The 26,207-nt window shown below is 38.8% G+C and overlaps 1 long non-coding RNA gene across 1 annotated transcript; it reads left to right on the plus strand.

The window, feature by feature from the left end:
- The first annotated feature begins 7,738 nt into the window (after positions 1–7,738).
- LOC110741383 lies at positions 7,739–24,547 on the plus strand. The gene is made up of 3 exons (XR_002517493.2): positions 7,739–8,343; positions 10,601–10,689; positions 24,105–24,547. It is a non-coding gene; the product is annotated as an uncharacterized LOC110741383 (long non-coding RNA).
- Positions 24,548–26,207: the final 1,660 nt, after the last annotated feature.

A 26,207-nucleotide genomic window follows, 5' to 3' on the forward strand; every position in this document is an offset into this window, starting at 1 on the left:
ATTTAAGACTCTCATTATAAAGTATTAACTTGATAATAGCTTATAATGAGAGGTTATAAGGTATTATCTTATTTGTACTTTCTTTAAACAGAAAGTGATTGAAGATTGATCCCAGATTTGGTATAAGATTTTATCTTAAATCCAAGATTTGTAATTGCTAGACTGTAAGTTATCATGTCAGGAAATTTCAGTATTCCAGTCCTGGGGAAAATGATTGTTTTTTTCCTAGAGTTAATCTTTTTTACTTGAAAACTGCAATTTTTCGCACAGTTCTTGGTCCTTAGGATACAATGATGGTTTGATAATCTCATCCGACTTAGTTACAGAGTCTCTACAGTAGCCCCAACAATACGCTGAATAGACTTAGTTGTGCTGACTGCACAGTAGAGAAATGATTAATAGCAAAACAGCCAGATCTGCCCAAAGTGATTGCACCACACCTCATCTCAGTTTCTCACATTTTTCATTAAAACAGTAGATTGATTTTCTGCTTTCACAGCTTCTTCAGTGTAAGGTGGTGCATTTCTTGCCTGGCAGTTGTAAAGCTGAGCTCTTGTTATTTCTGTGTGTGTGTGCACATGTGAGTGTGGTTGCATATGTGCTATAGTGCAAAAGTTCTGGACTGGGTGGTAGGAAACCTACGTTTATTTTTACTTCCTGTACTCATGGTCTAGGTGACTTAGTGAAAACCACTGCCTCTTTGAACTTTTAAATTTTTCTTTTATTTATTATTATTCTTTTTTATTCTTGCCTTCCTTAAAACGTGTATGAGAGCAACACTCACTCAGCATTGCTGGCTGAGCCAGCGAGATGCCATGGTGTAATGGTGAGGATCAGCAGTGCTCTCTGCTTTTCAGGTAGTGTTTCCACAGTTGCCTGAATATGGCTATTGTGAGCTTCAAGTGAGAATGTATCTGTACCAGAAAATCAACATCCTCCAATGAAATAACAACTTGTCTTCTAACAATGATAAATCTTGATGCCTTTTTAACATAAGATAAAAACATGCTAAGACAGCTGGGTGGGTGGCTCACGCCTGTAATCCCAGCACTTTAGGAAGCCGAGGTGGGTGGATTACTTGAAGTCAGGACTTTGAGACCAGCCTGGCCAGCGTGGTGAAACCCTGTCTCTACTAAAAATACAAAAATTAGCCGGGCGTGGTGGTGTCCGCCTGTAATCCCAGTTCCTTGGGAGGCTGAGGCATGAGAATCACTTGAAACCGGGAGGCAGAGGTTGCGGTGAGCTGAAATCGTGCCACTGCACTCCAGCCTGGGTGACAGAACGAGACTTTATCTCAAAAAACAAAAACAAACAAACAAACAAAAAACATGGTAACACATCTGACATTAATCTTTAGTCACTACTTTTCTCATTTGAGAGAGAATTAGGAAGAGATCAGTTAAACATCTTAAAGGTAAGGTTGAAAGTATATATATGGCTTTGGTCCTTTCTTTACACTTTTCTGTCTTCTCCACGAAATAATTGGCATCCACAGTGAGCCTCAGTGACTGACATTGGGAGCTTTCAGATGACTTCTGCATTAGCTGTCTGTATGACATTAGATTCAATCAGTAAATAGTAGATATTTTTATGTTGTTAGAGCTTCCAAATTTTATATTAGAATAGATGTTCTAGCTTCTAAAGGAGTTGCCTTGAAGTACATGAGTTTAGAGGTCACAGAAAGCCTATCTTCATTTAAGGAACATATTACATTTCAGGTATTTTAACTAATGGTACCCATTACTAAACCCTGATGTAGTGGATTAATGGAATACCAGAACTGAAGGCCAAGATATTTTTTTTTAATTAATTTTTTTTTTTAAGTTTCAATAGGTTTTTGGGTAACAGATGGTGTTTGGTTACATGATGAGTTTTTTAATAGTGATTTCTAAGATTTTGGTGCACCCATCACCCGAGCAGTGTACACTGTACTCAATGTATAGTCTTTTATCCCTTCCCCTCTTCCAGTCTTTTCCTCAGAGTCCCCAAATTCCATTGTATCATTCTTATGGAAGGCCAAGATTCTTAAGGGAAATTGATACCTTCATGAAGGAAAGTCTGTTTTCTGTCTCATAGAGTTCCCTAATTATGAGCCACAAATAGAAAGGAGATCCTTGTGTAATTGGTAGGAAGAGAATTCCCAGTTTTAATCATAACTAAAAAAAATTCTGTGACTCGTGAGTTTAGCCAGAAAGGTGAGGTGACTTTTCTGTATCTCCATATGTCAGTGCCCAATAAACTCTCTCCATAGCTGCTGTATTAGTCATGTTCTCCAGAGGGACAGAACTAATAGGATATATGTATATATGAAAGGGGGTTTATTAAGGGGAATTGACCCACACAATCACAAGGTGAAGTCCCATGATAGGCCGTCTGCAAGTTGAGGAGCAAGGAAGCCAGTAGTGGATCAGTCCGAGTCCAAAAACCTCAAAAGTAGGGAAGCTGACAGTGCAGCCTTCAGTCTCAGGCCCAAGAGCCCCTGGCAAACCACTGGTGTAAGTCCAAGAGTCCAAAAGCCGAAGAACATGGAGCTTGATATTCGAGGGTAGGAAGCATTCGGCATGGGAGAAAGATGAAGGTCAGAAGACTTGGCACCTCTGCTCATTCCACCTTCTTCTGCCTGTTTTTTCTAGCTGCGCTGGCAGCCGAGGGGATGGTGTCCACCCAGATTAAGGGTGGGTCTGCCTTTCCCAGCCCACTGTCTCAAAAGTTCATCTCCTTTGACAACACCCTCACAGAGACACCCAGGAACAATACTTTGCATCCTTTAATCCAATCAAGTTGACACTCAATATTAATCACCATACTTGCTTAAACTAGTGTTTGCTGTGCTTCAGTATCTCAATTCAGTATGTACAAAAAGGTGCTCTATTTTTTTTTCCAGCCAAACCTTATTTTTTCTCCAGTGCACCATAACTCAATATATAGCACCAGCTACCCAAACCTTGAAAACCCAGGTGTTTCTGGTGTTTATTTCTCTTCTTCTCCATCTTCAATCATTCAGATATTCTTGTATATCTTATCTGTCCCTCCAATTTATTAACATTCCTCTATTTTCACTTTCTTTGTTCAGGCCAGTGGTCTTCAGAGTGTGGCATGTTCATTTGGGGATGTGTATAAGGCAATCTGTTGGGATGTAAGAATAAAATACTGAATTTTTGTCTCTATTTTATTTTATTTATTTTTGTTAATTAGTTTTATTAATGCAATAATACATATTTATAGTTTATATATATAAATTTGCATAAAATAAGAACACATTGTTCAAGATTATTTTAATGATATGAGTGCATGATCAAAACATTTAGGCAACAGTAGGTTAGGTCTTCATCATTTCTTTTTAAATTTTTTTTTGAGATAGAGTCTCACTCTGTCACCCAGGCTGGAGTGCAGTGGCCTTATCTCAGCTCACTGCAAGCTCTGCCCCCCCAGGTTCACGCCATTCTCCTGTCTCAGTCTCGTGAGTAGCTGGGACTACAGACGCCCACCACCACGCCCAGCTAATTTTTTTTTTTGTATTTTTAGTAGAGACGAGGTTTCACTGTGTTTGCCAGGATGGTCTCGATCTCCTGACCTCGTGATCCGCCCACCTCGGCCTCTCAAAGTGCTGGGATTACAGGCGTGAGCCACCGTGCCCGGCCCATCATTTCTTACCTATACTGCTGCAATGGTTTCCTCTCTGCAAATGTTGATATGTTTGACTTTCCTCCAATCCCATCCACTGATGCTAGGTGTTTATTACTAAAATGTAAATCTGATCATGTTCCTCTCTTACTTTAAAACCTCAGTGGTTCCCAGTTTTCTCAGAATAAACCCTAGATATTAATGACCCTCAAATTCCTTCAAATGTCCTTTGCTTTCCTCCTCCAGCTTTGTTTCTAGCTGTTCACTCCTTTGCCTTCTAAGTTCCAGCCATACTGAGCTACTTACTCTTCAGATGTACCATTCTCTCCTCTCCTCTGTTTTGGATGTACTCATCCCTTTGTTTGGAAAGAGCTCTTGGTTTCCAGTTCAGTCCCACCTCTCCTAAGATTGACTTCGGATCTCAATGTAGATGCCACTTTCTCTAGGAGCTTTCCCTAACCACCTATATTGTGCTTCCTAGCACAATATGATATGTTTATGATAACTGTATGTTTATTTATCTCTCTCCTTGAGTAAAGAGTCAACATATTTTCTCACTGTTTTATCCTTGGGGCATAGTACAGTACTCAGTACATATAGCTCAAATATTTGTTGAGCAAATGGATAAAGTAATTAATATTGTCACCATATTAGTCAGAACTACAGTCTTGATGACCCATCTAATCTCCAAGACATATTCTAAATGTCCATATATTCAATATTTGTTTTAGACCAAACATGGAGATATTTATTTAAGAATATTATCTGCCACTGTAACCAGCCTCTGTTTTATGGGGAATCTCTCCCATTCTCCAAGGACAAAAACTTGCATTGCTGCTATGAGGAATTATTTTTTTGTTTCCAATTTGCCATAAAAAGAAGAATGCACATTATAGTTGTCTATTACTTCTTTTTCTAAAAGGTGGCAAATTTTTGCACTTTTAGGACAAAAAGGCATTGCTAAGCCTTTTTGCTTGTAAGCATGGAAAGCAGTAAAAACCTGGCAGACAGGAAGTGTGATTCAGTTTCCTAGTAGTGGTTATTACTCAGAGTTAAGGACATTTCATCATTATCACTGCATTTATAATATGGTGTTTGATGGTTGGTGCTCCACTAACAAAGGAAAATACCAGGTGCAAATAAAGTCAGTAAAAAGAATATGTTCACTCTGAGTAAGTTAATTATCAAAAAACAATTTGTCTAATAGAATGTCTTGGAGATCTCAATGCAAGGACCATTTTGAAGCTTTCACCAGGAAAGGAGACCACATTATGAGAGATAAAATAAGCAAACACTATATCTGGTCATATTTTGATTTTAGGTTATTTATATTCTGTCGGGTCATTAAAATGATTTAAGGTATCTTACAAAAATCCACATATAGTAGTAGTAAGATAAAATAAATTGAAAATAGACATGAAAAATGAGACAGAAAAGAAAAAGTTAGGAAACTCTGATGGAGTCTGGAATTAGCTTAGTACCAAAAAGGCAAAACTGTACAAATCCTGGAAGACAACCTAGGCAGTACCATCCTGGACATAGGAATTGGCAAAGATTTCATGACAAAGACACCAGAAGCAATTGCAACAAAAGCAAACATTGATAAATGGTACCTATTAAACTAAAGAGCTTCCGCACAGCAAAAGAAACTATCAACAGAGTAAAGAGACAACCTGCAGAATGGGAGAAAATGTTTGCAAACTATGCATCTGACAAAGGTCTAATATCCAGTATGTACAAGGAACTTAAATTTACAATAGAAAAACAATCCCATTAAAAAATGGGCAAGGGACATAAACAGACACTTTTCAAAAGAAGACATACATGCAGCCAACATGCATATAAAAAAAAGCTCAACATCACTGATCACAAGAGAAATGGAAATCAAAACCATAATGAGATACCATATCACATCAATCATAATGGCTATTAGTAAAAAGTCAGAAAATAACAGATGCTGAAGACGTTGCAGAGAAAAGAGAACACTTACACACTGTTGATGGGAGTGTAAAGTTGTTCAGCCATGTGGAACGCAGTATGGCAACTCTTGAAGAGCTGAAAACAGAACTACTATTCAACCCAGCAATCTCATAACTGGGTGTATACCCAGAGGAGTAGAAATCATTCTGTCATAAAGACACAGGCATGTGAATGTTCACTGCAGCACTATTTAAAATAGTAAAGACATGGTATCAACCTGAATGCCCATCAATTACAGATTGGATATAGAAAATATGGTACATATACACCATGGAATACTAGGCAACCATAAAAAGAACAGGATCATGTCTTTTGCAGGAACATGGATGGGGCTGGAGATTATTATCAGCAAACTAACGGACGAAAAGGAAACCAAATTCTCACTTATAAAAGTGGGAGCAAAATGATGAAAACTCATGAACACAAGAAGGGGAACAACAGACCAACAGACACTGGGAGGTGTGGAGGGTGGGAGGAGGGAGAGGAGCAGAAAACCTTCACATGTACCCCCGAACCTAAAATAAAAGTTTATTTAAAAAAGGCATGCATGGGCCAGGTGTAGTGGCTCATGCCTGTAATTCCAGCACTTTGGAGGCCGAGGTGGGTGGATCACGAGGTCAGGAGATCGAGACCATCCTGGCTGACACTATGAAACCCTTTCTCTACTAAAAATTCAAAAAATTAGCCGGGCGTGGTGGCAGGCACCTGTAGTCCCAGCTACTCAGGAGGCTGAGGCAGGAGAATGGCGTGAACCTGGGAGGTGGAGCTTGCAGTGAGCCAAGCTCGCATCACTGCCCTCCAGCCTGGGCGACAGAGTGAGACTCCGTCTCAAAAAAAAAAAAGTCATGCACTTGTCAGGGGAGGGATGAAAGTTGAATTGAACCTTCCTGTATGCCAGTATTCCAGGGAAATATGATTCACTATGCAATTCATAATGGTAATATAATGAGACATTCCTCTCATGGATATTTATAGATAGATCATTTTGAAATCTAGATAATGGCATCAACAATATTCATTTAAAAATTGTGATAAAGTACACATAACATATAAAATTTACCATTTTAGCTATTTTAAAATGTACAATTCAGTAGTATTAAGTACTTTCACATTATTGTGCAACCATCAGCACCCACGATCTATTTCCAGAACTTTTTCATCAGCTGAAAACCCCACACCCATGGAATAGTCACACCCCTGGCAAACACAATTTATTTATTTATTTATTATTATTATTATACTTCTAGGGTACATGTGCATAATGTGCAGGTTTGTTGCCATGTTGGTGTGCTGCACCCATCAACTCGTCAGCACCCATCAACTCGTCATTTACATCAGGTATAACTCCCAATGCAATCCCTCCCCCCAACCCCCTCCCCATGATAGGCCCCAGTGTGTGATGTTCCCCTTCCCAAGTCCAAGTGATCTCATTGTTCAATTCCCACCTATGAGTGAGAACATGCGGTGTTTGGTTTTCTGTTCTTGAGATAGTTTGCTGAGAATGATGGTTTCCAGCTGCATCCATGTCCCTACAAAGGACACAAACTCATCCTTTTTTATGGCTGCATAGTATTCCATGGTGTATATGTGCCACATTTTCTTAATCCAGTCTGTCACTGATGGACATTTGGGTTGATTCCAAGTCTTTGCTATTGTGAATAGTGCTGCAATAAACATACGTGTGCATGTGTCTTTATAGCAGCATGATTTATAATCCTTTGGGTATATACCCAGTAATGGGATGGCTGGGTCACATGGTACTTCTAGTTCTAGATCCTTGAGGAATCGCCATACTGTTTTCCACAATGGTTGAACTAGTTTACAATCCCACCAACAGTGTAAAAGTGTTCCTATTTCTCCACATCCTCTCCAGCACCTGTTGTTTCCTGACTTTTTAATGATTGCCATTCTAACTGGTGTGAGATGGTATCTCATTGTGGTTTTGATTTGCATTTCTCTGATGGCCAGTGATGATGAGCATTTTTTCATGTGTCTGTTGGCTGTATGCATGTCTTCTTTTGAGAACTGTCTGTTCATATCCTTTGCCCACTTTTTGATGGGGTTGTATGTTTTTTTCTTGTAAATTTGTTTGAGTTCTTTGTAGGTTCTGGATATTAGCCCTTTGTCAGATGAGTAGATGGCAAAAATTTTCTCCCATTCTGTAGGTTGCCTGTTCACTCTGCTGGTTGTTTGGCAAACACAATTTTTTTTTTTTGTCTAAACAACATTTTTACAGTAAACACAATAAATAATTTCATAACCCTATGTATTATAATGCCACAGTTAGCAGTGCATGATAGCATGCCATTTCTGTCTTTATGTTCAAGTCTTTTATAATTCTGACTGTCTAGAAAAACTGATTTGGCAGAAGAAGAGAGGGTGGATGGCCTCCTTCACCTTGGAAACCACCAGGATCAACACCTTGGGAGAACTGTTTAGTCTACATTATTGTGTTGGTAGAATTTCTACAGAGAGATATTTACCAGAGAACTATGGGTGTTAGTTTGGAGACTCAGAAAGACTTGGATCAAGTTAGGTGATGAGTGACTTATAGCCAAGAATTACTGAACTATCTTAAAACTTATCACAACCCTAATCATTAACTAAATTCTTGCTGTTGGTGAGGCTAATCTAGGTGAGGACCAGAAGGAAGTCACATTGTTTATCCTGAAAGAAAAAGAAACAACTGTGAAGATTTGGAGAGCTGGAGTTGAAACAAGTATCACTCAGCCTACAGAGGTAAATTCTAGATAAGCAAGGGTTTGAAGGAGTTAGTGGGGATAGTGGGGATAGATGGGACTGGGGACTTTAAATTCAGCATGGGACTCAGTTTGTAACTGGGCTCTGTGATTTTTGCTTTCAATATGCCAAGAAGAAAGATTAGTTTATTCTTCCCTGTTCCAATATTTTATTAGAGTTCAGAATAAATGAGTAAGAGTAGGCATTTGATTCTGAACAAGTAAAATGAATCAAGATATAGAGGCTTTATATTTTGGGTTCTGCCCAGAATTATTTTTTTCTCAGCCATACTTTCCAGTCATTTGATGAGCTCTATTTATTTGGTGTCTTCAGTTTTTTTTGAATCTGTGACTTCTCTTCCTTTCTCAGTATTATTGTCCTAATTGAAGCCCTTATCACCTTTTGTCTGAATAACTACTCTAGCTTTTCAATTGGTCTTCCACTTTTCAAGCTCCTGACCATCTCTATTTAAACGGTTCAAACTTTTGCCAGAATAAATATCCTAAAACACTGTTTAGGTCACTCTGCTATTATCACTCTTCTCTTCATGGGCCTTCAATATAAGAAATAAGCATATGTTAATGGCACCATCAAAACAAGCAGAGAAGAGAAGATCATTCAAAAAGTTGTGCTTCAGCAAAAGAAACTACCATCAGAGTGAACAGGCAACCTACAGAATGGGAGAAAATTTTTGCAATCTACTTATCTGACAAAGGTCTAATATCCAGAACTTACAAAGAACTCAAACAAATTTACAAGAAGAAAACAAACAACACCATCAAAAAGTGGGCAAAGGATATGAACAGACATTTCTCAAAAGAAGACATGCATACAGCCAACAGATACATGAAAAAATGCTCGTCATCACTGGCCATCAGAGAAATGCAAATCAAAACCACAATGAGATACCATCTCACACCAGTTAGAATGGCAATCATTAAAAAGTCAGGAAACAACAGGTGCTGGAGAGGATGTGGAGAAATAGGAACACTTTTACACTGTTGGTGGGATTGTAAACTGGTTCAACCATTATGGAAAACAGTATGGCGATTCCTAGTTCTAGATCTAGGAATACCGTATGACCCAGCCATCCCATTACTGGGTATATACCCAGAGGATTGTAAATCATGCTGCTATAAAGACACGTGCACACATATATTTATTGTGGCACTATTCACAATAGCAAAGACTTGGAATCAACCCAAATGTCCATCAGTGACAGACTGGATTAAGAAAATGTGGCACATATACACCATGGAATACTATGCAGCCATAAAAAAAAATGATGAATTCATGTCCTTTGTAGGGACATGGATGCAGCTGGAAACCATCATTCTCAGCAAACTATCGCAAAAACAGAAAACCAAACACTACGTGTTCTCACTCATAGGTGGGAATTGAACAATGAGATCACTTGGACACGGGAAGGGGAACATCACACACTGAGGCCTATTGTGGGGAGGGAGTAGGGGGTAGGGATGGCATTGGGAGTTATACCTGATGTAAATGACGAGTTGATGGGTGCTGACGAGTTGATGGGTGCAGCACACCAACATGGCACATGTATACATATGTAACAAACCTGCACACTGTGCACATGTACCCTAGAACTTAAAGTGTGTGTGTGTATATATATATATATATATATAAATGTTGTGCTTAGACATGAGTTATTTACTTAGGGAAAATTCCCATGTAAATATTTGCTATACATTATAATAAACTGTGGATGTATTAATGACATAATAAAGGTACCCAAAGAAAACATGGGTGAATGTTTTCTTCAGAATGAAATTTAGCTAAAAGGTTTTCTAATGGAAAAAATAAGGAAAAAGACAGATTGATTTGACAACACTAAAATTTAAACTCTCTAGGTCAGAAATACCATAAACAAAAAAATTCACACAAAGCTGGTTAAAATGCATAATTCATATGAGAGGTCCTGGCCTTTTTATTCTCTAGCTCCAATCACAATAACCTAGTGGCAATTACTAGAAACAACCAGACCTTTCCTTGCATGTGCTGTTCCCTTTGCCTGGAATGTTCTTCCTGCACATCCTCGCATGACTGGCTCTTCCTCGTTCTTTAGGTCTCAGGTCAAAAATTTTCTTCTTAGGAAGGTTTTCTCTGTTCACCCTCTCTAAAGTAGCCAGCCCTTACTGTCTCCCCATTTATGACCTTCACTCTGTCACATTACTTGTTTTGTGTTCTGTCACTGACTGAATGATCTTATTTATTTGTTTTATCTCTTCCCTAGAATGCAAGCCTCATGAATGTATATGTCTTGTTCAGCAGCACCTAGACTTGTTTTTGACAAGTGATACTAAATGAATGTTTGTCGAATAGGTGAGTGAAGGAATGAATATGTATATGTGTAAATAGAAAGACTGAAATAACGTATAGCAAAATGCAATAACAGGGTTATTTCTAGGAGGAATTTTGTTGATAATTCCTTTTTTCTGCCTTTTCCAAATTTTCTACAATGAATACCTGTTAATTACATTGATCATTAGAATAAAAAATAAATGGTATTTGATGGAAGCCACATCTTACTAAATGATAGCATCTATAATGTCAATTTGTTAATCTCAATTAGCATTGACAAAGGATAATAAACTATGCATACTATAAAGAACAAATTTCCTAGAAGTGAGAGTGTCGCTTGCATCGTCTTAAAGTATTCACACATCTAACACATCCAGTTAGCTTAACTGAATAATGTAGAAATTGGGCCAAAACCCATCAACTAAATTGGATCCTCTTTTAAGATTCTAAAATACAACTTGTCATATAAGGAGAAAAATAATTTTAAAAAGTCAAGTACTACTTCTTAGTTTCAATAAATGGTTGCCAGGGGTTAGTCTCCTTGAATCTACCAGACATTAATAAGGACAGTTGAGAAGACTTGACACAAAACAGTTTGAACATATCAGTGAAACTATCTGCATAACTATCTAAAATAGAGACAGTATGATGCTGGAAAGTCTTGTGCCCATTCTGAAAAGTTATCTGTCATATATAAACCTGTTTAACTGACCAATTCAACATGGAAAAAAAAGCATCAGTTTTTTTTCCCCCAGGATTGCAAATTTGCTTGTTGGTCATAATTAAGATTTGGTCAGATCTTTTTCTTTTTTTCTTTTCTTTCTTTTTTTTGGGGGGCGGGGGACAGGATCTCACTCTGTTGCCCAGGCTGGAGTGCAGCAGTACCATCCCAGCTCGCTGCAACCTCCACCTCCCAGGTTCAAGTGATTCTCCTGCCTCAGCCTCCTGAGTACCTGGGATTACAGGCATGTGCCACCACGACAGGCTAATATTTTTAGTAGAGATGGGGGTTTCACCATGTTGGCCAGGCTGGTCTTGAACTCCTGATCTCAAGTGATCCACCTGCCTTGGTTTCCCAAAGTGCTGGGATTACAGGTGTGAGCCACCATGCCTGGTCTCTGGTCAGGTCTTTTATATAAAGTGATGATACCCCAAATGACCTCAAACAGTCAAGTTATTAGGAGTGACAGTGAAATAAGATGTAGTAGCCCGGTGTTTTATTCATTCATTTACTCAAAAAATCAGCACCGAATGTGAATCAGACACTGCTGGGTACTGGGATGCAATGGTGAACAACACATATGATGCCTGTCCTTAAGGAGCTTACCTTCTAGTGGAGAGAACACTTAAACAGTTGGATGAACAAACAAAAGAGGTACTGATTGTGATAAGTGCTAAAGAAGAAATATTTCCAGAAATAATGATAGGATAAGAAGCAATAAACAGAGACAGGGATAAGGGAGGGCTTCTTCAAGGAGGTGATATTTAGGCTGTGACCTAAGAGGATGAGAAGGAACCACATATGTGGAGAGCTAGTATTAAGGGTGTCCCAGGACCATTGCAGAGAGAGTTGTCTGGGAAATGTCAGAATCCTGTGAGATAAAGCAAAACAAGCAGAGGAAATGTGAGATGACGTCGGAAAGGCACGCAGAGGCCACGTGCTATAGGACATTGTCATATTTAATTTTAAATGTCACGGAAAGACAATAAAGTGTTTTAATCAGGACAGTGACAGGAGTTACAATACCATGGGAAGCCAATAAAGTATTTTAATGGGAAAATGGCAGAGTTCAATTTTAAACAATCATTTTAGCTATTACTTGGAGATTGAATTTGAAGGGGACAGAAGTAACATCAGGAAGACTAGTTGGGAGATGACTGTGGTCATCCAGATGAAAGACTAAGGTTGGACCACAGTTTTAGCAGTGCAGGTGGAAAGAAGTGAACGGATCCATGCTATATTTGGAAGTATTGCCCATATGGAATGCTGTGGGACTAGATACAGGAATTTAGAAAACAATCAGGTTGAGTCCCAGGCACTGTCCTGACCATCTGGATGCAAAATATAGGATGCAGAGACCAGCAGAGCTTCTAAATTTGGTACTTTAAAATTGATACAGTTTTAAAAATATTCAAGCGAAGATACCAAGTAAGCAGTTGGCAGTGAGGCTTAAGCTTGGAGGAGAGATCTGTAATGGAGATTCAGAATGAGGAGACTACAGTGTTAGGGTCCTTAAAGCTGTGGGAATAGATGAGATGAAGGAAGAAAATGTGGAATTAGACGAGATTATTGTATCTATGTAATAATTTCCTAATTTTGATGATTGTATTGTTTCAATGTAGGAGAATGTTTTCATTGGAGGAAATACACAATAACATAGTTAATGGTGAGGGGGCATTTTGTTGACTATTTACATTCAGATATTTCAGATAAAAAATTTTTGTACTGCACTTGCAACTTTTCTGAGGGTTTGAGATTGTTTAAAAATAAAAAAAAAAAGGTAAATAATTTTTTTTAAAGAAAAGCCCGGGAATGAGTTTTAAGATTTATGGAAAAATATAAACAGCCAGCAAAGGAGACTGAGTGGGAGGGACCTACAAGAGTGCAGTGTTAGAGAAGCTGAGAGAGAAGAGGACTGTGTCTCAATAGGGAGGCAATGGCACAGCTACGAATAGGAGTAAGATGTGAACAAAAGATATTTGTTGGATTTAGTAACAATGAAAATCATTGGGGACTTTTTTTTAACAGTGAGTTTGCTAGACCTGTGGATATAGAAACCCCATGGAACCATTTGAATCAATTTCTTAGTCAAATGATCATACAAAATGTTGAAAGTTTCAGTAATGTTTTGTTGCAGACACTATAAGTCCTCAGCCATGGTCCCTTTGGATTCCTTTACCTTTTCCTTGTACACAGGCTCCAGGTGTACTTTCATTTCCAGCAGCCAGTCCCTGTATTCGTTTTCTGTAGGGCTACACAAAGGCTGCTGGAACCCACTTTGCCTGCCCAGTTGGAGAGAAGGATGTGCTTTCAGGGTTCATGAGGGGCAGGCTTAACCAAAATTAAGCCAGGTGGGAATATAAATATACCAGCTTTGTTGTTTTATGCTACCACAACTACACGGTCAGTCTCCAGAATTCCCCTTCAGACTGAGCTCACTGCAAGACTTTTCTTGATATCATATCCTTGCTCAGCCTTTTTTTTGCTTTCCTATCCCAGTTCTCCATTTTTCCACCAGTTTTCTTTGGGAAACTTCCTAATAAATTACTTCTCATGTATCCTTATCTTACGTTCTCCCTCAGGAATAGCACCTTAAACACTTAAACAACAACAACAACAACAACAACAACAACAAAACCAACATCATCCTCATTGGTGGCTTACTGATGTCCATCTTGGTTATGGAATAAAAACCATCGACTCAAACTCTGTCTTCATTATTTACAAGACATATTCAAAGTGGCTTAGTGCCTTCACTAGGCTGTCTTCATTAAATGAAAAAAAGAAAAGAAATGTGTGTGTGAAAAATTGATCATATTCGCTAGGCACCTCAAAAACATTTACTTAAAATTTCCTAAAATGGAGCAACTTAAGGAAAAATGGAAATGGAAGAGTAGTAACTATAGTATTTTCATAGTAAGCACTTCCACAGTTACTCATACTGTCAATTTACTTGATTGAATTTCAGCTATTTTTCATTACTTAGGATTTGGCCTTTATTTAAACAAATAACTTATTTTTCACATTTTAATTTATTTAGAAGCTGAGTTTCAAACGTTTTCTAAGAGACTCTTGACTCTGTTAAAGGTGGCAGGCATAATGCCAACAGGAAAGGCCACATTGGCTCTCTTAATGATGGCATCATTATTGGAGTCAGTCAGTCTTAAAAATTAGCTTCTGTTCTCCTTCAAACCATCACAGAGTTGCATTCATCACACAATGATATCTCCGCCACACTTGTCTTCCTATATATCCCTACTGTCTTCAACTTATTTTAAGCCTATACCTCTTTTTAAAAAAAAAATTTTTTTTTTTATTATTATACTTTAAGTTCTAGGGTACATGTGCATAACAGGCAGGTTTGTTACATATGTATACCTGTGCCATGTTGGTGTGCTGCACCCATCAACTCGTCAGCACCCATCAACTTGTCATTTACATCAAGTATAACTCCCAATGCAATCCCTCCCCCATTCCCCCTCCCCATGATAGGCCCCGGTGTGTGATGTTCCCCTTCGCGAGTCCAAGTGATCTCATTGTTCAGTTCCCACCTATGAGTGAGAACTGAACAATGAGATCACTTGGACTCGGGAAGGGGGACATCACACACCGGGGCCTATCATGGGGAGGGGGGTGGGGGGAAGGATTGCATTGGGAGTTATACCTGATGTAAATGACGAGTTGATGGGTGCTGACGAGTTGATGGGTGCAGCACAGTAACATGGCACAAGTATACGTATGTAACAAACCTGCACGTTATGCACATGTACCCTAGAACTTAAAGTATAATAAAAATAAAAAAATAAAAATTAAAGAAAACCCACATGATTATCTCAATAAATGCAGAAATGGCCTTGGACAAAATTCAACAGCCCTTCATGCTAAAAACGCTCAGTAAATTTGGTATTGATGGAACGTATCTCAAAATAATAAGAGCTATTTATGACAAACCCACAGCCAATATACTGAATGGGCAAAATCTGGAAAAATTCCCTTTGAAAACTGGCACAAGACAGGGATACCCTCTCTCACCACTCTTATTCAACATAGTGTTGGAAGTTCTGGCTAGGGCAATCAGGCAAGAGAAAGAAATCAAGGGTATTCAGTTAGGAAAAGAAGAAGTCAAATTGTCCGTTTGCAGATGACATGAGTGTACATTTAGAAAACCCCATTGTCTCAGCCCAAAGTCTCCTTAAGCTGATAAGCCTATACCTCTTAACCTGACTTTCGTATTGGCCTTCTAACTGGTCTTCCTTCATTTAGTTGCTCATCCTTCCCATCTCACCTATAATGGAGGTGGGAGCATAGCTTTTAGTATGTTACTTCCCAGGTTAAAGACCTTCACAAACTTCACGCTGTCAGCAGAGTAAAGTCACTTCCTACACTTGTCAAAGCTCTGGTTCAACTCATGCCTTGGCTGAGATGTTAGACCAGATACCCTCTGAATTTCCTTCTGTATTAGTTTCTATCACTGCTGTAAAAAATTACCACAAGCTTGGTGGCTTAAAACAACACTCATTTATTTTCTTACATTTCTGGAGGTCAGAAGTTTGAAATGGGTCTCACTGGGCTAAAATGAAGGTGTTAGCTGGGCTGCATTTTTTTCTGGAGGCTCTAGGGGAGAATCTACTTGCTGACCTTTTCTAGTTTTTAGAGGCCAGCTGCATTCCTTGGATTTTGGTACCCTCTGTCTATCTTCAAAGCCAAAAATGTCAGATTGCATCTTTTTCATGTTGCCACCTCTGGTTTTCCCTCTTCTGCTTCCCCCAAGATGACCTATATGGTGACACCACGTAATCTTTCTTGCCCTTTTCTCCAGGTTAGGCCACTGAGAGACACCAGCAGGAAATGAAAGAGCATGAAGAGTTTGAGCTTTATTATTCTAGCCTCCTTCCTTCTGGGTCTCTACAGGTTAAGTGTCTACCTGTCTTCAAAATGCCACAACTCCTGAGGTGGCCGTCTCTGTCAGCTTTTCTCTCTGGATCTCACCAACCACTCCCTTCTCATGTGCCTTCAGGCATAGGATGGTGATGGTTTCTGGTTGTAACTGACTGTGAATGTTTCATCTTGAGTTTGCCTGGGAATTTCTGGGTTTTAACACTGGAAGTCCTAAATTCAGAAAACTTTTAGGTTTTGACCAAAAAAGTTGGCCACCATACTGTTAACTAGGTTCTAAATCCTGCTGTTACTTTGCAAATTTTTTTTTCATTATATTCTCAATTTCTCAATTTGAGTGTATCATGTTTCCTTTTGAGACTCTAATAAATAAAGCATGCTTGTCATGCAAAGCATTTACAATTTATCCTTAACATTTGCACTTTTGAAAGATCACTCTGTTTGTAATATGGAGAGCCAATTGAAGTGGGTCAGAATGGAAATGGGGAGACAGAAAGTTGTTAGAATGCTCTAACTGAGTCATGGTCATGCCTGAACTAAGTTCACATAAGTATAGAAGGAGAGAAGAGGCAAGAAGTAAGAAATTTAAGTAAGGCAGAGATACCGGGATATGGCAATTAATTGGATGTGGGTGAACAGAGATAAAAAGAAGCAATGATGACATAGAGGATTTTGCTGGGGCTTGTGGGTGGATTATGGTGCCACTCACTGAGGCAAGAAACTCTGGAGAAGGTTTGGGTGTGGTTGGGAAGGCTGGGAGTGTAATTTCTCCATCAATAGGTTTTATTTTCAAATTATTAAATAGGCCTTTGTTATGAATTATGATCAATAAAAATCTTATAAATTTGTTAATGTTCTGAGTTCATATGTGATCAAAAACTGACTATAGTTGTCATTAATAATGCTGTGAAGACCAACAAAACCTAATCTTTCTTGGGGAAGGTTTTATTAGTCTTGTGAGTTTCTGAAGGTCTACAAAGCAGATTAGCATGTACTTGTTGATAGTAAAACTGGAAGACCGAGATTGGACTGGGCCTTCTCTTTGAGATTACAAGGTGTTAGACAGAATTTTATGAGAAAGGAAAATTCCATCAGAGTATGAATCTTCCAGCTTTCGTGATATTCTTATTCTGCCCATGCCCAGCAGGCATGGAATAGAAACTTTTGAATTGGAGTGGACCTATGAGCATGTGTAACAAATGGCTTTGTATATCTTAGGAATGTTTGCAATGCGTAAGTATCTGTGTGTGACATTTAAGTGTGAGTAACACTTGAGTAAGTTCTAGAGGTTGCTGGAGTTAATAAATGCTTTAATTAATATATCATGGCATTTATAACTTGTATCACAGCTCCTCTTAAATCTATAGGTGATTATGTCCTGCAACACACCATTTCCATGCTTTTGTTCACATGGTCCCAGATGCTGCAAATTTTCTCATCTGGAAGAATTTTTTCTACTCTGCATTTTCATAATATTCAACTTGCATATGCCTTGTAATGTACATCATGTCTTGCCTTTTGTGGTGGGAGGTGATTTGTACACATGCTGTCTCCTTTAGAAGATGCAAAAACTGTCAGACTCTGAGTCCACTCCCTGGTAAATCCCTGTGAGTTTATCTCTATGTAACTCGTAAATTCCTCTTGCTATTTGTCTCTGTCCATTTGGGTTGCTATAACAAACTACCATAGATTAGGAGGCTTATAAACAACAGCAATTTATCCCTCACAGAGGCTAAGAAGTCCAAGGTCAAGGCCTGCCAAGGCTGGCAGTCAGTGTCTGGTGAGGGCCTGTTTCCTGGTGCAGAGATGGCTGTCCTCTAGCTGAGTACTCATGTAGCAGAAGAGGCAAGAAAACTCTCTCAGGCCACTGGGAGATAAGGGCACTAATCCTATTCATAAGGCTTCTATCCTCATTACCTAGTCACCTTCCAAAGGCTTGCCTCCAAACACCATCATATTGGGGGTTAGATTTCAACATATGAATTTTGGTGGAACATACATTCAGTCCATAGCACTATTTTTATTATTTTATTAATTTAATTTCAACTTTTATTTTGGGTTCATGGGGTACATGTGCAGGTTTGTTACATAGATATATTGTGTGATGCTGAAGTTTGGGGTACAAATGACATTGTCACCTAGGTAGTAAGCATAGTATCCAATAGGTAGCTGGTAGTTTTTCAGCTTTTACCCCCTTCTTTCTCTTCCTCCTTTTAGTAGTCCGTAGTGTCCATTGTTCCTATCTTTGTTTCTACGAGTACCCAATGTTTCGTGCCCACCTATAAGTGAGAATATGTGGTATTTGGTTTTCTGTTCTGTATAAATTCGCTTGGGATAATGGCCTCTTGCTTCATCCATGTTGCTGCAAAGGATATGATTTTATTCTTTTATATGACTGCATCATATTCCATGGTGTATGTGTACCACATTTTCTTTATCCAATCCACCATTGATGGGCTTCTAGATTGATTCAATGTCTTTGCTATTGTGAATAGTGCTGCGATGAATATAGTAGTGTATGTGTCTTTTTGGTCATATGATTTATTTTCCTTTGTGTATATATCCAGTAATGGAATTGTTGGGTTGAGTTGTATTTCTATTTTGAGTTCTATGAGAAATCTCCAAATTGCTTTCCACAGTGGTTGAACTAATGTACATTCCCACTAACAGTATATGTGTTCCCTTTTCTCTGCAACCTTGCCAACATTTGTTATTTTTTGAGTTTTTAATAATAGCCATTCTGACTGGCATGAAATGGTATCTCATTGTGTTTGATTTGCATTTCTCTAATGATTAGTGATGAGCATTTTTTCATGTGCTTGTTGGGCATGTGTATGTCTTTTTCTGAGAAGTGTCTGTTCGTGTCCTTTGCTCATTTTTAAAAATAGAGTTGTTTGTTCTTTGCCAGGGCTGATGTCCAGAATATTTCCTGGGTTTTCTTCTAGAGTTTTTATAGTTTTAGGTTTTATATTTAAATCTTTAATCCATCTTGAGTTGATTTTTGTGTATGGTGAAAGGAAGGGGTCCGGTTTCAATCTTTTGCATATGGCTAGCCAGTTATTCCAGCACCATTTATTGAATAGGGAGTCCTTTCCCAATTGCTGGGGTTTTTTGTTTGTTTGTTTGTTTGTTTTCTTGAGACAGACTTTTGCTCTGTTGCCCAGGCTGGAGTGCAGTGGTGTGATTCGGTTCACTACAACCTCCACCTCCCGGGTTCAAGTGATTCTCATGCATCAGCTTTCAGAGTAGCTGGGGTTATAGGCATGAACCACCATGCCGGCTAATTTTTGTATTTTTAGTAGAGATGGGGTTTTGCCATGTTGACCAGACTGGTCTCAAACTCCTGGTGTCAAGTGATCTGCCTGCCTTGGTCTCCCAGAGTGCTGGGATTATAGGTTTGAGCTACTGTGCCTGTCCTCCATCGCTTGTTTTTGTCAACTTTGTTGAAGACAGATGATTGTAGGTGTGCGGCTTTATTTTTTGGTTCTGTAACCTGTTCTGTTCATCTAGTGTCTGTTTTTGTATCAGTATCATGCTGTTTTGGTTACTGTAGCCTTGTAGTATAGTTTGAGGTTGGGTAGTGTGATGCCTTTGGCTTCGTTCTTTTCACTTAGGATTGCTTTGGCTATTTGGACTCTTTTTAGGTTTCGTATGAATTTTGGAATAGTTCTTTCTATTTCTACATAGCACTGTTTTTAAAGTTTTGTCTTATACCTGCTGGTGTCTGATCTCCACTCCACCAACTGGCAATCTTGATATCCCCTTTCTCTTACTCTCATATTAACCTGACCACCTTTAGGAGGACTTTGCTGGGGCTTGTGGATGGATTGTGCTGCTTTGCTACTGAACTGTCTCAGCATTTTGTAGCCTGCTCTGGATACCTGGAATGTGAGACTTTTTCCCTTAGCCAGCAGTGGGAGATACTTTTTTTTTTTGAGACAGAGTGTGGCTCTGTCATCCAGGCTGGAGTGTGGTGGCACCATCTGGGCTTACTGCAAGCTCTGCCTCCCAGAATTTACCATCTTAAGTATTTTTGAGTGGACGGTTCAATGATATTAAATATATTCACATTGTTGTGTAACCATTACCCCCATTCATCACAGAACTCCTTTCATCTTGCAAATATGAAGCTCTATACCCATTAAATAGCAAGTCTACATTATCTCCCCCAACTCCTGACTGTTGGCAACCACTCCTCTACTTTGTCTCTATAAATTTGCCTACTCTAGGTACCTCATATAAGTGGAATCATATAATATTTGTCCCTTTGTGATTGGCTTATCTCACTTAGCATAATGTCCTCAAGTGTCATTCATGTTGTATCGTATGTCAGAATTTTTCCTTTTTAAGCTGAAAAATATTGCGTTATATGTATGTACCATATTTTGCTTATCCATTCATCTGTTGATGAACAGGAGTTGCTTCCATGTTTTAGCTATTGTGAGTAATGCTGCTATGAACATGGGTATACCCTTATGTTCTTTTTTTATTTTTGGTTTACTTCTTTCTTATCCATGGAATTTCCTAAGGGCTTGGGCATAGCCTGTTTTGATTCCTGTCAATAAGACCCCGAGAAGAGGATTTGTATGTGAGCAATTGATTAAGGACATGTTCCTGGGAGAAATTAGCAAGATAGTGTGGAAAGTGGAATAGTAAAGAGGACAGTGTGCAGTTTCAGAAAATCCTGCAGAAGGGAGTGTTAGCTTGATCCTATAGAAGAATTGTGGAACGCAGATTTTATGTCAATGCTATCCCATCCCAAAGCAAGGCAGCTGAGCTTTCATACTCTTGTACGCTTTAGCCATACTCTTTGGGGATGTGAATTCCCAGGCACCTCTGACTTTCTGTGTGCTTGGGCAACATGGCTCCAGCACCCACAGTGCAGCCTTCCAAATTAGCATTGTAGGTATGCGCTGTCAAAAGCAAAAACACACCAAAGCTGGGGAAGGGGCACATGGAAAAAGTAAATGGGACTGTCTTTTCCCCAGTGTATGTTCTTGGCACCTTTGTCGAGGTCACTGTAGGATCATAGGACTCTGAGTAGAGCACAAGCAATGTCCACTCCAGTTTCTCACTGACAGCTTACATTCCAGTATCTTGGATACAAGCTATCACTTACATGCCCCCTCCACTGCCTTCCCAGGAGGTCCACTGAGGATTCATAAAAACATAACTTTTATTTACTGTAATGGTTAACATTAAGTGTCAACTTGGTTGGATTGAAGGATGCAAAGTATTGTTTCTGGGTGTGTCCATGGGGGTGTTGCCAGAGGAGATGAACATTTGAGTCAGTGTACTGGACGACAAAAACTCACCCTTAATGTGGGTAGGCGCCATCCAACTGGCTGCCAGTGAGGCTAGAAAAAGCAGTTGGAAGAGGATGGAATAAGTTGGCTTGCAGAGTCTTCCAGCTTTCATCTTTCTTCCATGATGCATGCTTCCTGACCTTGAACACCAGACTGCAGGTTCTTCAGCCTTTGGACTCTTGGACTTACAACCGTGGTTTGCCAGGGGCTCTCTAGCCTTTGGCCATAGACTGAAGGCTGCACTGTCGGCTTCCTTACTTTGGGGGCTTTGGGACTTGGACTGAGCCACTACTGGTTTCCTTGCTCCTCAGTTCGCAGATGCCTTATTGTGGGACTTCAGCTTGTGATAGGGTGAGTCAATTCTCCTTAATAAACTCCTCTCTCTCTCTCTCTCTCTCCCCATATATATATATATATATATATATACACTATTTGTTCTATCCCTCTGGAGAATCCTGACTAATACAGTCACATTCTGCATTATGTCAGCATTTCTGAGAGAGGTGCTTCAGTGAACATCACTACACCAGCTATCTGAGAATAGCAACTGTGCATTCTCAGTTCTGAGTGTCCAACCTCTAGTAGAAAGCTTTGTAAATGACAGTGTACCCTGAATTGAAATAACTTTCTGCTTTTCTGGGTATAGAATTAATTATATTGAACAGCCCATGAGGGAAATCCTAAACAGAAACTGAATTCAAAAGACAAACTATCTTTAAGCCCACATGTGCTTACTAGGCTGAAGGTTAGTTTCATTTAGTGGTATTTCTTGCTTTGAAATCAGGCATTAAGAAAAACAACCTTCCTGGGGGCTTTCAGCACATTCTGCTTCACATGGATGAATTTTCTTTGTGCAGATAATCTGGTCAAACCTGGGGCTTCTTTTTATATCCAGAATTGTAAAACCTCAGATCTGATTTTCTCAAATACTCTCTAGATGTCCATTATTATCTTGGCAATCCTGCCTGGTACCTTTGAAATTAGTTCTGAAGGTTGTTCACAAAGTTAAAGAATGATTTTCCTCTCGCCAACTGTGGAAGGAAAAAATTTTGGAGCAATATGGCAGATGAGGGACATTATTAATGCTATTTTACAAACTTATAAATATAACCTCTATTATATGAGTCCACATTCATACCAGTGCTCAGGTCCTAGGGACTTGTTATCACTGGCAATACTGCGTGGAGGGGAAAGATGTTATTAAAATCCACAAACCCGTCTCTCCTATTGGGAACATAACTTTTAATTTGACAGTCATAAAAGCCATCAATGATAACCGTAACCACCATTTTAAAGATCAAGGAAGTGAGGTAGAGAAAGTTAATGGCATTTTACTGAAGTTATATTAATACAGTAATAGGTCCTGCTGTTAAGTATAACTTGTTCATTTTCAGTCAAAAATAAATTTATTCCATGGGAAATGATTATTACTGATTAGCAATCTGGTTTATCTTTCTTCAAAAACTTTTCTTCTTTGTGGCCTCCATTATTTCTCTTTGTGGTATAAAGTCCAGTTAATCCAAATGAATTTTGAAACTCAGTGGTAAAATTGTGCTTTATGCTATTGGAACATAAGGATCTTTGACATTTGTTGTCTGGGATTTTGAGATAGAGCTGTACAGAGTGAAGTTCAAATCAGATTTAGAGTCAACTGACTTTCATTAAGTGACTTTTATGTGACTTAATCTCTTTGAGGTACTTCTTAAATAGTATTAAACTTAATCCATACATCAATCTTATGAGAAGGGATTACTGATCCTAATTTCACAATTGAAGGTGTCAACTGATCTTGGTAACAGAACATATTATCATTTTATCACAGTATCCAGCAATATCATTCTTTTAAGTCTCATGATTGTCTGGCACTGTTCACTTAAGAACCAGGTAAGTGGCACTCATTGCTGCTGTGTCAAACTGGGGAAAAGTTATTTAGGGAAGAAAACTGATGTTGGGCTATTAAAAGCAGTTTTTGAAATAAGAGGTTAACTATAAGGCTGGGAAATTTCCAAAGAAATATGTACTTTGAAGAGTAAGGGAAGGAAGGAATAGAGATTATGGGAAAAACTATCGAATTGCATAAGGGCATCCTATTTAGCTCTTGCTAATAGGATAAATATCAATGAAATATAAGGACAGTGTAACATTATACTGAATAAGCACAGTTCATGGTGTGTAATAATAAAGCAACTTAATTTGGAGACCCATTGTATCTTAAAGGTTAGTGTATGAGGCTAATTCTCATCTTCTCATGGGATGAACATTCCAGCAGGATCCATTACTCTTCTAGTTACTGTTAGGTAATACATAATTCTGAGGTCAATTCAAGCCATGAAACAGTTTGATAATTAAAATATCAAGTCCACTGTAACACTTAATACTTCAGTTTCGGTTTAAAGTTGAGACTTCTCTTCCTCCCCAGCTGGGACTTTTTATTACAGCCAAACTGCAGTTGAATAGGAGAGAAAAGTGCTGTACTTCTCCATCTAGCACATTTACTTTTTTCTATTTTGCAGATCTTTGTTTCTGAGAACTGCAGATTGGAACAAAAGGTGGAAGACGAGTTAAGGGGAGCAATAAAGTTCGTATGTCATGGCACTGTCTTGGTGAAATAGCATCAGAACTCTGTAGACATGGTGTGTAGGTAAAGTTGACTCTTGCTTTCCAGGGTACCTTCATGGGCTCTTTGATGAATCGCCTCCCCTAGTTGCAAGGAATTTCTCACCTGTAATTCTTATGAGGAGGGCAGATGCATCTCTAATATGGCTGATAGTTTAGTTCTTTGACACTATAAGCATCTCTGGCAATCCCTAGATCTTTCATGAGCCAGGTTTCAGTGAAGATAATCATGTTAAGAATCTGGGGAGCAGAAATGGATTTAACATAGGAGACTATTGCTTTAAAAACTTTTTTTTCACATATCTTTTTTTATTATTATACTTTAAGTTCTAGGGTACACGTGCATAACGTGCAGGTTTGTTACATATGTATACATGTGCCATGTTGGTGTGCTGCACCCATTAACTCATCATTTACATTAGGTATATCTGCTAATGTTATTCCTTCCCCTTTCCCCCTCCCCACAATAGGCCCCGGTGTGTGATGTTCCCCTTCCTGTGTCCAAGTGATCTCATTGTTCAATTCCCACCTATGAATGAGAACATGCAGTGTTTGGTTTTCTGTTCTTGCAATAGTTTGCTGAGAATGATGGTTTCCAGCTGCATCCATGTCCCTACAAAGGACACGAACTCATCATTTTTTATAGCTGCATAGTATTCCATGGTGTATATGGGCCACATTTTCTTAATCCAGTCTATCACTGATGGACATTTGGGTTGATTCCAAGTCTTTGCTATTGTGAATAGTGCTGCAATAAACATACGTGTGCACGTGTCTTTATAGCAGCATGATTTATAGTCCTTTGAGTATATACCCAGTAATGGGATGGCTGGGTCAAATGGTATTTCTAGTTCTAGATCCTTGAGGAATCGCCACACTGTTTTCCACAATGGTTGAACTAATTTAGAGTCCCACCAACAGTGTAAAAGTGTTCCTATTTCTCCACATCCTCTCCAGCACCTGTTGTTTCCTGACTTTTTAATGATTGCCATTCCAACTGGTGTGAGATGGTATCTCATTGTGGTTTTGATTTGCGTTTCTCTGATGGCGAGTGATGATGACCATTTTTTCATGTGTCTGCTGGCTGTATGAATGCCTTCTTTAGAGAAGTGTCTGTTCATATCCTTTGCCCACTTATTGATGGGGTTGTTTGTTTTTTCTTGTAAATTTGTTTGAGTTCTTTGTAGGTTCTGGATATTAGCCCTTTGTCAGATGAGTAGATGGAAAAAATTTTCTCCCATTCTGTAGGTTGCCTATTCACTCTGATGGTAGTTTCTTTTGCTGTGCAGAAGTTGTTTAGTTTGATTAGGTCCCATTTGTCAATTTTGGCTTTTGTTGCCATTGCTTTTGGTGTTTTAGACATGAAGTCCTTGCCCATGCCTATGTTCTGAATGGTATTACCTAGGTTTTCTTCTAGGGTATATATGGTTTTAGGTCTAACATTTAAGTCTCTAATCCATCTTGAATTAATTTTCATATAAGGAGTAAGGAAAGGATCCAGTTTCAACTTTCTACTTATGGCTACCCAATTTTCCCAGGATCATTTATTAAATAGGGAATCCTTTCCCCATTTCTTGTTTTTGTCAGGTTTGTCAAAGATCAGATGGCTGTAGATGTGTGGTATTATTTCTGAGGACTCTGTTCTGTTCCATTGGTCTATAAACATAATCCAGCATATAAACAGAACCAAAGACAAAAAACACATGATTATCTCAATAGATGCAGAAAAGGCCTTTAACAAAATTCAACAGCCTTTCATGCTAAAAACTCTCAATAAATTCGGTATTGATGGAATATATCTCAAAATAATAAGAGCTATTTATGACAAACCCACAGCCAATAACATACTGAATGGGCAAAAATGGGAAGCATTCCCTTTGAAAACCGGCACAAGACAGGGATGCCCTCTCTCACCACTCCTATTCAACATAGTGTTGGAAGTTCTGGCTAGGACAATCAGGCAAGAGAAAGAAATCAAGGGTATTCAGTTAGGAAAAGAA

Source organism: Papio anubis, chromosome 13, assembly GCF_008728515.1.
Source record: "Papio anubis isolate 15944 chromosome 13, Panubis1.0, whole genome shotgun sequence".
Classification (NCBI taxonomy): domain Eukaryota; kingdom Metazoa; phylum Chordata; class Mammalia; order Primates; family Cercopithecidae; genus Papio; species Papio anubis.